The sequence below is a fragment of the Tamandua tetradactyla genome, chromosome 6 (genome assembly GCF_023851605.1).
Source record: "Tamandua tetradactyla isolate mTamTet1 chromosome 6, mTamTet1.pri, whole genome shotgun sequence".
In the NCBI taxonomy this organism is placed as follows: Eukaryota; Metazoa; Chordata; class Mammalia; order Pilosa; family Myrmecophagidae; genus Tamandua; species Tamandua tetradactyla.
In genome coordinates, this window is record NC_135332.1 from 152,394,686 (window position 1) to 152,410,794 (window position 16,109).

The 16,109-nt window shown below is 38.2% G+C and overlaps 1 long non-coding RNA gene across 7 annotated transcripts in view; it reads right to left on the reverse strand.

Moving 5' to 3' along the window:
• Positions 1-2,434, reverse strand: part of LOC143688954 (uncharacterized) — a 214,577-nt gene extending 212,143 nt beyond the window's left edge. For all 7 annotated transcript variants that reach the window (XR_013178414.1, XR_013178415.1, XR_013178412.1 and 4 more), the window contains exon 1: positions 1,913-2,434. This is a non-coding gene — a long non-coding RNA (uncharacterized LOC143688954). The remainder of the gene's footprint in view (positions 1-1,912) is intronic.
• Positions 2,435-16,109: the final 13,675 nt, after the last annotated feature.

Here is a 16,109-nt window from a genome sequence, read left to right on the forward strand (position 1 = left end):
TTACCCCTCCTTCTCACTGACCACTAGTATTTTCATCTACCCAATTTATTTTAACCTTTGTCCCCCCATTATTTGTTTATTTTTACCCATATGTTTTACACATCTGTCCATACCCAAGATAAAAGGAACATCAGACAGAAGATTTTCACAATCACATTGTAACACTGTAAAAGCTATATCTTTGCATAATCGTCTTCAAGAATCCAGGCTACTGGAACACAGCTCAACAGTTTCAGGTACTTCACTCTAGTCACACCAATATACCTAAACTAAAAAGGGACATCTATATAACGTTTAAGAATAACCTCCAGGATAACCTCATAACTCTGTTTGAAATCTCTCAGCCACTGACATTTTATCTCATTTCTTTCTTCCCCCTTTTGATCAAGAAGGTTTTCTCAGGACCCTGATGTTGGGTCCTGGCTCATCCTGGGATTTCTGCCTCATGCTGCCAGGGAGATTTACATCCCTGGTAGTCATATCCCATGTAGCAGGGGGAAGGCAGTGAGTTCACTTGTGGTGTTGGCTTAGAGAAAAAGGCCACATCTAAGACAAAAGAGGTTCTCTGGGGGTGACTCTTAGGCCTAATTTTAAGTAGGCTTAGCCTATCCTTGGCAGGATTAAGTTTCATAGGGGCAAATCCCAAAATTGAGGGCGTGGTCTATTAATTTGGTTTTTTCCACTGTTTGCGAGAATATCAGAAATTCTCTCAATGGGGAAGTTGAATATTTCCTCCTTTCTCCCCATTTCCGCAAGGGAACTTTGTAAATACTTCTTATTCACTGCCCAAATTACAGTGGGATATATCAGGGCAGCATACTAACCTGTGAGACTAACAAAGTCGCACACCCTATTCAAGATTCCATGTACTTATTATGATGTTCAACTAAACTAACCATACAAGTTATATTAGGAAATGCACTACCCAAAATATAAAGTTTGCACGAAATAAACATCTCTCTCTAGGGGCCTTTTAATTTCTCCTACTAAGATCATCAGCTGTTTGCTTCCTTTTCATAATTTCCACCTCTCTCTTGACATTATCTTCATGCTATCTACTGTTTTCCTGACTTCCTTTAGTTGTTTGTCCATGTTTTCCTTTAGCTCTTTGAGGATATTCAGGACCATTTCTTAAAATTTTTTTCTATGTCTGCCTCATTGATTGTTTCTAATGTTTTAATTTTCTCCTTCGCCTGAGCCATCATTTCCTGCTTCTTTGTATGTTTTGCAGTCTTTTACTGAAACCTGGATATTTTGATATTGTAATGTATTATTGCTAGAATTTAGACTCTGAGACAATTGTTCCTCAAGGCTGTGTCCAGCTAGAGTTATGATAAAGCTTTCCTTGAATGCCAGGAGCTAACGATAATGAAAAAAAAAGAGGAAGGAAATAAAGAAAACACCTTTTCCAGTCTGTTAAAATTGACCTTGATCTGTGAAAGGCTCTCCATTAGGGCTTTCCAAAAAATGAGTTTTGAGAATACCTCTGGGACAAATTTAGGACCTCCTTGGTCATTTCCGTGTATGTTTTTTGTCTTTAGCACGCACGTGTGGCCCTAAGAACTTCCCCATTTACACAAATATGAAATTTTCCCTCTTCTCTAGGATAGAACTTCTCACAATCCCAGGCCATGCACTTATGCCCCAGACAGTATGACCTGACTGCTTTCCCACAGCATTCTGTGGGAGAGCTTGGTGAGCCACCTTCTATATCAAGACAAGTTCTATAACGGTAAGTCCCTCAGGCTTCCACCAGAAAAACTGGGCAAGACATACATATTACAGTATGTGCATGAGGGTTACACTTCTCCTGATACTAGGGCCAGGGATCCAGACTGGGTGTGCTAGTTAGTGTCAAGCCAAGCTCATGAGGGGTAGAGGAGGGGCCAGCTAGGGTGCTTTCAGATCTTACCACTTTTAAGTGTCCTTCTTGATTCAGCTCTCGCCCTGTTACTTCAGTCCTTTCACTATTTTCTGGAGCTTTGAGGAAATTGTTTCTGCCATTTCTTGCAGGATATTCACAGTTTCTGTAGGGAATATGAGCCCTGTAGGGTCTTACTCTGTCACCCTGATCAGAGTGAAAAATTATCTTTCAAAAAATATAAATCTGATGAATCATCTGCTTAAAATATGTTTCTTAAAGTAAAACTGAATTTTTTCCCATGTCTACAAAGTCTATAATCTTCCCACCTTCCTAGCTTTATTGTCTCCCTTCCTCATACTAGCTTGCTTGCTTTCTTTCTCTTTATTTCCCAATCTCATTTCCAAGTTACTTCCTTTCCATCTGCCTTCCCAGCTTTCTAGAACTCTCTCCCCCAGATGTTCACAGGACTGCCTCCAGTTCACCATTTAGGTTTTGGCTCAGCTGTCATCTCTCTAGAGAGGGCTTCCCAAACCATCCTAGCTAAAGTATCACACCACCTCCCTGCTTATCAGTAACATTCTCTTCTATTACTCTAACAAAATGCTAAGTTCTATTCACAGAACTTAGCATTATTGGACTTTACCTTACATACTCATTTGTTTACATGCTTCCCTCCAACTCTCCCCTCATGAATGTTATTCCAAGAAAAGCAGGATTTATATCTGTCTTGTTCACAACTTTACTTTCTGTACCTGGAACAGTAAATATTTTTTACTGAATGAACAACTTAGGGAAATGAGTGTTATTAGTTTTCTTCCCAAATCATGAGGCTTTTTTTTATTGTAGGCTGTATGGCAGGGGTCACATTTCATTCTTTCTCCATGTGAGTATCCCCTTATTGCAGCACCATTTGAATTTTTGTTTGTTTCATCTTTTGTTCATTTGGTTTGCTTGTTGTTTGTTTGTTAAGTGCATTGGCCAGGAGCCAAACCTGGGTCTCCCCCATGGCAGGAGAGAATTCTACCACTGACCTACCCTTGTACCCCCGGAAGCATTTTTATACTAAGTAATTGCTTCAAAAATCACACAGATAATGAGTTTGACCTTAGATTAGCTACTTAGCCCAGTATAACTTCCTGGTTGCCCAAGTTCAAATTCCATGCCTTTAATATCTATGAGATTAAAATGTATAAAGTTATAATATTGCCATAGTGTATAAAAACTGCACAATTCTACCTCATTCTCCTTCAGTATTAATTGATTGATTAAATAGGTATAAAAGGAAGACATTTTACTTCCATATTCTATTCTGGGTCTGAAGAGGAGAGGATCAAAATGTTGTAGAATGTCACAGAACTCTGATTATATTAAGTAGAATCTTCCAAGGAAGGAAAGAAGAAGGGAAATAAAAGTGAACCAACATATTTTTGGACCCCGACATGTGCAAGGCATTTATAAATGCTGAAATGATTAACACCTGCCCTATTTGTTATCATCCCATTGTACAGATGAAGAAATGGAGGTTCAATTCTCACTTGAGGTTGTACAACTTTGTATCATCAGACTATGCACCCAGCCCTGTCTGAATCCAAAGCCCATGAATTTTCCATGACACCACTGGCTTAACGAGCACTAAGAGTTTTCTTAAAAATAAACTGTGAAGATTTTTACTGTTAACAACATATATATTTCTTTTTGTTTTCACTGACATTTGAATATTTCCAGAATATAATATGATATTTCTTTATCAAAAACTTAACTTCCATTCTGTTCAGTAACTACAGAAAGTTATGCCAAATTAAATAGAGGGACATTACTTAAGACAGGCTCACCAGGAACAAGCCAAAAGGCTGGATGGTGCTCTGCAACCGATGCAATTTGAATCTCCCAGGCAATTAAAGAATTTTTTTTTTCTTGTGGAAAAATAAAACATGAGTCATTTTCTCTTTTATAAAATGGACAGAGCCAAATTTGTACGATAATTTTACCTAGAACTCAACAACTGGACAAATTAGGCAATTTTTCCTTTTTAACTAGAGCCCAGATTTAAAATTCCTTCTGCTATCATGGAATGTGGACAGAGGAACTACACACATGTCAAAGGACCAACTGAGAACCATCTAAACTTGAAACTGACAAGGAAGAAAATTCTACTTGAGAAAATACCCATTTTTCCAGTTCTTTGGGATCCTCAAGGAAGGGTTTTTTGAACAGCCTATGCCAGCTTGTGGCAATGCCCATGGAACCAGAGCTCACAGGCAGTGCCAAGGTTAAAGTTATTTCAGTGTCTGTATTCAGAATTGTTATCATTAAAGGCAGGGTTGTATAAAAGGAATCTGCTTGTACTTGACAGCATCTCTCCTTGTCAGCAACATCTCCTTTCCTGGTGAAGCAGCCATTATTTCTGAATTCTTAAGGGAACAAAGCTCTTATTTCATCCACAGCGTCTATCTTTTGGCAAGATGCTCACCCTGGATTTAAACTCTTCTGAGTTTCCCTTCTTTCTCAGATTTCCAAATGAAACTGCTTCCCAGCAAGTGTTCTGCTGGCAATCTTCCTCTCTTACTTTTTCTAAAAGTAACATTCAGACCCTCCATACCAACCAGAAGGTCACCCATGACACTAAGCAGCAAACGAAACTGAGATCTGAAGGCATGGAGGAATGATGAAAGAAGTTGTTGGCTGCTTCCCCGCCAGATTTAGCTGTTCCTTCTATATAATCCACATCTACACTAATAGCCAACAGAGAGCTCTCCAGAGCACAATGGGTCTCTGCTCAAAACTGAGCTCCAAGATTCTCTCGTGCCACAGAGTGCCCATCACACTTCTATTAATGAAGGATCACTGTAAAACCAAAAAGGTACCATATGTTCTCTGCTCCTTTCAATACCCTTCTTTCTGAGGATTCTAAATTACAAATACTGCAACTGAGCTCTTAAAAGATCTTGCCTAAGAAAAACTCATTGTTTTGGTGCCTGGAGAAATGATACTGCTTTGCTGGTACATCTATAAAATAATTCTTTCCTTGATTTTTCACATAAAACATGGCATCATTCTTATTACTACTTAAAATGAAATCTTGTGGTAGTTAACCCCCTCGTTATGCTCCTTCCCTACTTATAATCTGAAAATTGTCCTTGACCTCTATGAAGCCAAACCCTGTTCCCAACATCCAAACCACTTGCAAAGAACCTGGATCTTTTCTTCATGATAAACAACTCATTTGGCTGTATCACTCCCCTCTCCTCTGATCTTTCATCCTAATGTACTTTTGTTCCCTATCTTCATGAAAGGCTGTGGGGCCTTTCTTGACTCTTTCTCTCCAATACTCACTCTTCTCAGGGGCATGCTAAGGCTGCAAGTGGTCTCAGGTATTCTGGCCTTTGGCACTGTCTTAGTTTCCTAGGGCTGCAGTAACAAATTGCCAAACTTACTGGCTTAACAACTGGAAAGTATTATCTCAGGTTTTGAGGGCTTGAAGTCTAAAATCAAGGCCTTGGCAAAACTATGCTTTCTCCCTGGAGAAAGCAGCATTCTGACGCTGGTTTACAACAATCATTGGGGTTTCTTGGCTTGCATCTCTTCCTTCCATCACATGGCGATGCCCTTGGTCTCCTGTCTTTCTAGTCCAGTTTCTGAAGACTTCTGGCTTCTCTCTGTGGTCTCCTCTGATGTTTCTTCTCTTTATAAGGCCTTCAGTAATATGGATTAAGTCCCACCCTGATTCATTTTGGGCCATACCTTAACTAAAAACAACATTTTCAAAGGTCCTATTTATAAATGGGTTCATATCCACAGGAATGTAGATTAAGGTTTAAAACCTGTCTTTGTTGGGGTACCCTAATTCAATCCACCACAGGCATAGTTCATCTCGGAACAAAAGAGAATCTTTTCTCTCTTCTGTAGTCTTCTGAATCTAGAATCTGAAGTATGTTGCCAGAATAAATTATCCAGACTTGGGAAACTACATGGTTGTTAAAAAGAATGAGTTTGATCAACACTATGTGTGCTGATATAGAAACATACCTGAGATATCTTGAGTTAAAAAACAAAAGAGGGTGCACGAGTGGTTCAATGGTAGAATGCTCGCCTTTCATGCGGGAGACCTGGGTTCAATTCCCAGACCATGCACCCCACCGTCCAAAAAACAAAACAACAAAGGAAGCTTCAGATTAGTCAGGATATTTTTTTATCAAATCTGGTTTTAAAATATAAATTTTTAATTATAAAAATAGTACATATTCATGGAAAAAAACACAAGTCATGGGTAAAGGGAAATTTTACTTTTTACTTTTTTTTTTTATATCTTTGAATTTTTACCATGAGCATTACATTAAAAATTTTAGCAAAAAAATACTTATGTATAGGAGATTGGTCAGATGCCATGGGTTTGTATAGAAACTAAAGGAATTTTAGCTTTTTTTTCCCTGGGTCAGTAGCTGTCTCTGTCCTCAGTCTCAGCAGCCTCCTGCTAGTAAATGCCAACGCATGGACCTCCTCAGTCTACTGCGCATTCGGATAAACCACAAACCCTGTTTTTCCCTTCAAATTCCAGGATTCATCATTCATTCTTCATTGAAGATGTTGCCATACTAATCTTCTGTCTGGCTGCTGGTTTTTTCCTTACACCATGCCACAAAGGTGGGCTTTGCAAGTCAATCTCTTTTCAACATGACCATGACCCTGAACAGAGGTGAGAAAGTAGGGAACTTTACTTCTTCTTGCACTTCCTCAAGTGTCAGAAAGAACATTGGGCTGGTGAACCCAATCTCAGGTCTGAAGTCAACAATTTAACAGAGTTCCGGTTATCTGAGAGAGGCTACAGATTGAGGACTGAACCCAGCAGAGTGATATCAGGAACTCCAAATGGGTATAAACAAACAAGGCAAGTTACCCAGAGGTGCTGGTGACAGCTGACCATTTAGACGTCAATTATGCAAGGTACAGCAAGTGGTGCCATTGCCAAGTCAGCCATCACAGAGGACTGGCAGCAGATCTGTGCAGTAGCCATGAGATGCAGAGCACAGACATAAAAACAGGGCTCTGGGCCAACAGGAGGTACCCTCCTGGCTGGTTATCAAAGCAAAATGAGGATAGCCAGTCAGCTCAGTTATCAAAAGTAGAGTGCAGGCTCAGAAAGGTACTAATGAGAGAGCTACCTCAATGCTAAGTTGCCACAGTGGACTGATCCGGGCACCTTTTTATCCCTCTCCCAGCCTGGAGTGAGACTGAGTCCACAGGTCAAGTGGGCCAAATTGTGGGAGAGCAGAAACTTGGAAGGCAGGTTAGTTCACATATTATGTCATCCAGAATAGGGGATAAGAACCACTTCAGGGTCATATAATACTAGCCATAGTGGAGCCAGGACAAGCTTAATGCTGGCATCAATTTAAAGGTTTAGAAAACAATAAATTTATTTCCCTTGCCATCTGCACATTTGCTGGACACTGTAAACTAGAATTCAGTGCACTTCCTGAAAGACCCAAGCTACAAAAAAAAAAAAAACAACCAAACAACAAATACCAAAATGGTATTCTGCAATCTATGATGGAAAAAGTGATGATTTGTGTAGTTCACTGACAGCACTTAACCCTGGTTGCAATCTTCTCTTTATGTCTAGATTAGAAGAAAACATCCATTTTCTTTAAAGAACATTTAATTTGTTTCTTAGAATCTAACATGTTTTAAGAGACCAATGCCCCCACTGCCAAAATCTCCTCTTGGCCTGATGGTTCTTGTCTCAAATTCTGAGGCATTGTCCATTTCACATCTAACATGTTACCTACTTCTTAGTTAGATTCCCTACACAAATTGCAATTTTTTTTTTATTCCAGGACTGAGATGTTATAGCAGGCTAATTTTTCAGAAGGGCATGGGCTGGAAGTAGTTAGACTATCATGTTCTTTCCTTTAGCTGGCAGTAAAAAGTGTTGAACTATACATAGTCCAACTGGGCCCTGTATGAACAGCTACATCCTGGGCCACACCTAATGGGGTTCAAGCTGTGGGTAATATTTATTTCAGTGATACAAATCGCAGGTGGAGAAACACAAGGAGCTGCTTTGGGCAAATTTAGCAAGCCACTTGTTGAGGTATTTGTAAATTGAACACTCAGTGAATCAAAATGCCTTTATATCTAGCCCATATTGGAATGTGAAATAAAACTACATTCAGTTAGCAAGAACCCCTAGTACTGAAAGGCAGTCTGCATTCCTGTTCAAATTCTGGCTAAATATATTTAGGTTTCTCATTCCTAACGCATGGTTAGTCCAAATACTATTCTGACGTTATCTCCTGGGAACTTTTCCTGATTTATTTCCAAGGCTACACATTTGAGAATGATTCTTGAGATTTTCCTCCCAGTACTAGTCTCAAAAGCTAAACTGATTGACAAACAGATGATGGCCCCCTAGCCTACTTAATGTTCTTTACTCCATTGGCTATTTTCTACTAAGCCATTTTTGTACTATGATTCATTTATTCAAACATTCATTTAATAAAAATGTATTATTAACTGCTTTGCATGTTAAATGCAAATAAGGTGTAGCAGTGAAGACCAACATCAAAAAGCAAGAGTATTATGTACAAGGTCACCCTTAGTTTTCCTGAGCTACAATCACAAACACTATACAATAATAATAATAAGTTGGCTTTTTGTGTAGAAATTTATTGGTTCATAGTTTTGAACAGAGGAGAAGCCCAAAATCAAGGCAATGTTAACTCCCCAAAGTCTATACCATCCTGGTGCTGGCTGCAGGTGACTCATGGGATTTTGGGTGTTTATCTCTGCCTTGCATCACATGGCAATGTCCTCTCCTTTCTCTTCTGAGTTTCACTGGCTTCCAGCTTCTGGCTCTTTCCATGGCTTTCTCCAACCCTGGCTTCTAGCTTCTTCTCCTTATAAAGCCTCCAGTGACCCAAATTAAGGCCCATGCTCATTCAGTTGGGTCTCACCAGAAATAACATTTTCAAGAGATCCATTTATAATGGGTTCATATCCACAGGAAAGAGGATTCAGATTAAGAACATATGTAAATTGATGTGTATTCTAATTTGCTAGCTGCGGGAATGCAATATATCAGAATTAAAATGGCTTTTAAAAAGGGGAATTTAATAAGTTGCTAGTTTACAGTTCTAAGGCCAAGAAAATGTCCCAATTAAAACAAGTCTATAGAAATGTCCAATCAAAGGTATTCAGGGAAAGATACCTTGGTTTAAGAAGGCCGGTGATGTTCAGGGTTTCTCTCTCATTTGAAAAAGTATGTGGTGAACACAGTCACAGTTTCTCTCTCAGCTGGAAGGGCACATGGTGAGCATGGTGTCATCTGCTACTTTCTCTCCTGGCTTCCTGTTTCATGAAGCTCTGGAGAACTTCATGAACACCCGGGAGGCGTTTTCCTTCTTCATCTCCAAAGGTCACTGGCTTGTGGGCTCTCTGCTTCTTGTGACTATGTCAGGGTGTATAATACAATACCACAGTATCCCCAAGAAATAAGCACAGAATCAATGATTATAATATAGTAGGTTAAATAAGTGTCATAATGGATGAACATAGTGGTTTCATCGGTGGGGCAAATGGAAATGGTCAGCTCTGCTTGGATGGATCAAAGGAGTTTTAAAAGGCAAGTTTCTTGAAGGTCTTGAAGGATGTGTGTAAGTCTGGCAAGCCAACTGGAAAGGTTCAGGGAATGGCACTCCCAACAAAGGGAGCAGCTCAGCATTACAAGGTGCAGAGAAGTGTGTTGGTGTTGCCACGTTGTGATGTCCATTCATGCTGCCCAGCATGGAGGAATGGGGGGATGGCAAGAGTCACTCATCCCCTAAATTTCATATACTCCACCCCAGAGGAAGCAAAACCTTCTGCCTCCATCAGCCACAGTGAGCTATGAATATTAATGGAGTGTTTTTGTTGTCTTCAGATATTTTAAGCTGATTAATAATAATAAAAACATGCCTTACACTTTAAAAGCTGTTTTCTTCACATTACCTCCAATGATTCACTGCTGCTCTGTGTCATAAATAGAATTATCTCCATTTTCAACAATAAGGTAACTGAGGAGTTTCATGGCTTGCCCAAGTCCACAAGTAGATTTAGTTACTTCTCCTGATTCCTCTCATTGCCATTTGTGAGGAATTCTCCCACATACACTGCCTTTGGAATTCACACTGCCTCTGGAATTCTCTCATGATAAATAAAAGGTTTTGCCTTGAAGGCAAGAACCATTTCTTATGTCTTTTTATACAGTTTGCCCAGAATACTGGGTAAGTCACATAAGATGCCTAGTAAGTAACTGAGAAGGATGACTCCTCTCAGTTTCAAATTCCATGCGGTTTTTTTTCCCACTGATTCCCAGTGGCGGTATATTACCCTAAATCAAAGCCACTTGCCTGACTGCCTCCTGCTTTGTGCACATGCCCTTTCCCATTCATTTTATCTAATGTCATCACCAGTGTTTCCATTTCCTAATGCTTAGAATGGCACAGAATTAGCAGCATTTTACAATGAAACTGTATTCGCCTTCCATTATTTTGTAACTGAGAGATAATAACCCAAGCCTAAAAGACTTATTTGGATAGACGTCAGGTATACTGCCTGTGTGCTGTGGAGCATCGGCACTGGGAGAGGGTCACTGGGACCCTGGACACCAAGATCCTGAAATTCTGCATGGATTCCATATTCCCTATTTCCATAATCAAATTCCACTATAATATTTTCATCTTTTTCACTCTTCCAATGTTCTTAATATTACAAGTATATCTCACTCTACTTAATAATGGGTACCTTTCTGAAAATTTGTAAACAAATAAAACGTAAAATATTCATAATGCTTCCAGGGAGATTACTTGATTTTAAACAATGGTCCAGAAGACAAAAGATAAAAATTGCTGGATCTACTTTTTCTTACTTAGAAATTACCACTTATAAAGATAAGCACGTTGTTTTCTTTACCATTTATAAAGATAAGCATGTTGTTTTAAAAGAGGAAAAAACAAATTGGTAAAAGAATAAATCCTGCAGTTTAATCTTGCATCTGCTGGACAAAGAGTAAAGTTCTGGAGAGGAAACAAGAAAATATCTTGGGGTAAAAAAGTCTATTTTCCTGGGGTGAGAGTCTCAGAAACTTTTCCAAGAAGCTATTCCTTCCTATCCAGACTGTGGGGAGAGACTAAAAAAGACACTCTATGTCTCTTCAGCAGGCTTAAATTCTAACATACAGATAACTGAAATTTGAAGAAAAGTAACTTTTTTGATGACTTTAATTTTATCTTGCTGACAGCAGAGAAAATAAATTTGTCACTTAAAAGCCACTCTCCTTGTTAAAACAGCCTTTTTTTTTTAACTTCAGTTTATTTTCTATAAATTTCCAGACAATTCAAATGAAAACTCTACAGAAACTTGGGGGTACACAGGTGGTTCAGTGGTAGAATGCTCGTCTTCCAGGAAGGAGACCCAGGTTCGATTCCCAGACCATGTACCCCCCCCCCAAAAAAAAACACTCTACGGAAACATAACTTTTATTAATAAGGCTGGGGCCAATTTTAATTATGCATAAAGAATAAAAGCAATACTGACAGAATTTTGGGTCCCGCTGTGCAAAGGTGCCCTGCCTGGCACTGGGACAGGTATACATTTTTTTATCCAAGTCAAACGTCAACGGCTTCCAAGCCCTTCCAATTCCTTGGTTCTGGGCGCTGGACTCAGACTTCCTGGGTTCAAATCTTTATTTGCAAATCCTACTAACAGTGCGACCTTAAGCAAATTACTTTAACTCTAATGTCAAGGATTAAATTAGATGATACTTTTAAAGAACTTGGATGTCACGCAAACCATCTGTGATAAAGGGCTAGTTTAGGGAGATTTTAAGTTATAAAGCAGCTATGGATAAATACTTTTGTAAAACATAATAAAATTAATTACTAGAAATAAAATAATAAAAAGGCAAAGATGTAATTGGGCAAAGCCCAAATTACTATAAAAATTTCTAACCATTCCATTTTTGTACTTATCTCATCACACACTAGTAACATTTTCTGTACTCCGGATTGTAAACCACACTAATGCTGCTTTACACGATGCCTAGAACATAGTAAGCACTCAATAAATGATAGCTATTATTATGTTTATTGAATTCCAATAGAAAGAGCCATTAGGCAGCCAAGTAATATGCAACAATAACTCAAGCTCGGTGCCATCAGTTCATGAACAATAAATATTCATCAAAAATGGAAGAGAATGAAAACTTCTAAACAACAAATGTATTTGTAATTTTTTTATCCATTTACCTTAAAGAATAAGATACTTTAAGAATCATTTCACTGCATAAATGAAAACACAGATCCAGAACTGTTAAAGAACTTTCCAAAGCTCATAAAAATTAATGGTTCTCCATGTGATTGTAAAGACCTTGCGACTGACACGCCATTTACCCAGTTTATGGTGTGACAGACACTCCACTTCTCCAGGGTATGGGTAGATGGATCATAAAGACATGCATTTTAGTTTACTAAGGTTGCCAGAATGCGATACACCAGAGATAGATATGTTCTTATAAAAGGGATTTATTCAGTCACAAATTTACTAATTTGAGAAGACACACAGAAACATCTGCTGGCCCGCTCTCTTGGCTTCTGGGTTCAAACAGTATTCCCAGGTATGATTCTCTTCTACATCTCCGAATGTCTGGGTCTGAGCTGCTGAGCTCTCTTCTGACATCTCTCTTTTAAGTTTCCAGCTAATTAAATTAAAACATCATTCATTGAGGAAGGCACTCCCCTTAGCCAACTGCAGATGTAATCAGCTGTAGATGAAATTCACATGCTGATGACTTAAGTCCACAGCAACAGGTGACGGCCGAGTTGACACCTGAACCTAACCACTACAACATGCATGAAAAAAAAATGATAATAATAGGTTGGGAACATGGAGGCAAAATACCCCTATGTAAACTATGGTCAGTAGTTTAATAATCTTTAATCAATTGTGACAAATGCAACTACTGTTAACAAATAGTAGAACGACAAAAAAGTGTTATCAATTGTAACAAATTTTCTACACCTAGGCAAGTACTGGTGGTGGAGTGGTGCATGCAAATCCTACATTTTATGCATGATTGTTCTATAAACCCACAACATCTCTAATAATGTTTTTAGCAAAACAAAAACAAAAAATTCATTGGTTCTCAAACCTGGCTGCGCTGATTTCAGAATCAGTGAAAACGCTTTTGAAAATACTGCTACCCAGGTGCCACGCCAGACTACTTAAATCAGATCTCTGGGGCATGAGCATCGGTATCTTTTAACAGGTGTCCATATGATTCTAATGTGTAGTCCTCGGTTAGGATTTTCTGATATGACCTATTACTGAACAAGGTAGGACTCGACTCTAATCTATTGTACACAAAACTGCATCACAGTTACACTGGAAGCCTCACTGTAGGAGAAACACATTAGTCTTCAGAGAATTTAGATGAATACATTTTCTGAAAATTAAGTTTAAGGTAGAGAGAGTTCTATATTAAACAAATGACTAATCTACACAGTTCATGCACCACACAAAGGCACCTGACTTAGTTTCTCTAAACACCTAGAGGGGTGATTGTAAATTCTCAAGATGACTCATTGATAAGCCTGATTAGAAGTGATATGGTGTACTCTGCATAACCTTTTGGATTCAGCTTGGAATTCAAAGCATAATTTTTTAAAAATGAAATATCCCATTTCATCCCTATTTCCAGAATCGTAATCAGAACTCTAGCTTTTACGATGTATTATTTTTCTTATTTGGTTTCCCTTGGAAGAGAAAGGAAAACTTTGAGTCTTGGCCACTCTTCCGTCACATTCTGATTTCCCCATTTAGTGGGCCAGAGTGCTTTATGTACTTTCTTTAATATCAATGGAATTAAAATACATTCTGTGGAAAATTACAATGGAGATTTATAGACTTCAAAAACATAATAAAAATTAAGTGAAATACTGAAGTTTTCTTAGAGGTAGGGGTGGTATATTTGAAGTACTTGCCAACATTCAGTTTGAGAAAAAGCATTTAAACTTTCCAAGGCTTCCTTTATTTTGTTTGTATTCAAAATATTCATTTCTAGACCTCCCCTGTACAGAACTCACTCTGAGTTTCTGAGCTAGTTGGGAAGGTGTTAGGGGGATACAATATTGAGCAGGATAAATTTGATCATATCATAATCAAAACTATTTGCTTAACTTGTTAGTGCAGAAGATTATAGCATGAGGGAGGAAAAACAAATTATCTGAAGAATTCTGCTCTCCATTCCTTATTTTGTCTGGCTAAGTCAAATTCTTCATTCATTGTCACTGTCTTCAGGAATTACCAACGATCCCCTTCCCCAGGCTAGTTTGTTATGAGTTATATTCCCTTCCCCTAAGCTGTGTTATGTGTTATCTCCTGCACAGCACTTAACACAACTATATATACTTAATGTATTTCCTCCACCAGACTGTAAGCTCCACATCTATCTTGTTTTATTCCCAGAACTCCAAGAACTAGCGCAATGCCTGGCATGAAATACTCTTCTATAAATATTTGTCAAATGAATGACTATGCTACTCACCACCGTCTCACCATCCCACGTCCCCACACACACTGTTTTAATGATTATTAAGTATTGAACAAAAGCATCATGGGAAATATACTCATGTCAAAACTCTATGTAGTCTTTAAGGTCTGCTTTATAAAATCCACAGACTACTCAAACTTCATGCTATCATCACAAAATCAGAAACCACTTTTTAAGATCATTAGAGATAGACTGAAACGTTAAACCTAGAATCAAACTTGGGTTCAAATCTTGAGTCTGCCACTTGCCAGCAATTTACCTAATCACACAAAGCCTCAGTATTTACATACATAAAATGGCAAGAGGTAATAACAATAATGGATAACATACCATAAACCCGGGTTGTGAGGAATAAGAGAGCATATAATTTAAAACCTAGCTTAATTTCTGGTACAAGGTAAATAGTCAGTTAAATGCCTGTTTAATCTGAATTTTAATGAATGCTTTCCATGTCCAATGGGCTATGCAAAGGCAGAGAAGGCTTGGACAGTCATTCATTGTGACTCTGCTGCCTGAGGCTCCTGAACAACAGCTCTTGTGGTAGTATCTTTTACTCTACCTTTGGGGTAATATGAATTAATATTTCCTCTATACAGTATCAGAAAATCTGAAGTTTCTAAGATGTCTAGGTTTGCCCTGATTGCTTTTTAAAAACCAGACTCAAAATGTTCTAGAAACTACATTTAAAAATAATATATTGGTAAAATAACCATTAATGAAATAAATTCTCGAAGTATAACTAAATCTCATTCAGGAACTCACAAACTTTATTTTGATTTCCTTGACTTATTTTTAAAAAGTTGTACCTACTTTTTCCTATGTAATTCTTGTCTTTATCCAAAATCAATAATGCTTTGAGCTGTTAACCTATAAGCTTTATTACCCTGGGTAAATTACTTAACCTCCTCTGTGTCTTAGTTTCCTTAACTGTTCCATGGGGAAAATAAGACTACTTATCATATAGTCATCTGAGGATTAAATGAGTTGATTCAAGCATATTGAAAGTATCTGGCACGTGGAAATAACTTAATAAACAGTTGCTACTTTACCACTACTGAATGGAGGGGTCACACACATATGCACATAAGAAATCACTAGTGGGCATCAGCATTAATTACTGCTTTTAGTGATTTTCTCTGAAAACTGTTCATTATGCTCAGGTTTCATGTTAAACAAGTTCTTTCAAACATTCATGTCCTTGAAGATCAGTGCAGACTGTCTTAAAAAAATCTCATCAATGCAAAGAAATATTCCTGAGCACTCTGTAGAACAGAGTTTTCTCCAATTGCAGACCACTGACCACCTACATCAAAATACCCCTGGTGCTTTTAAAATACAGATGCATGAGCCCAACTCGGCCTATTAACCGAGAATCTCTGCGTATGGAGCTATTTTAAACAAACTCATTAGATTATCTCTATTCATGCTAAATTTCTAAAACAGCTACTGTCAATTGATCTTATTACTTTTGCATCATCATAACTAGTTCACACAAAAAGTCATATCTTACTGTATTAGTTAGAAAAGGCAATGATAACCTAATTCACATAAACCAAGTTTAAAAAAGAAGCAACTTTTGAGTGCCTGTGTGTGCCAGGCACTCAAAGATATATAAAGCCTGGTTTCTGCCTTGGAGAAGCTTATACTCTAGCAAAGTTG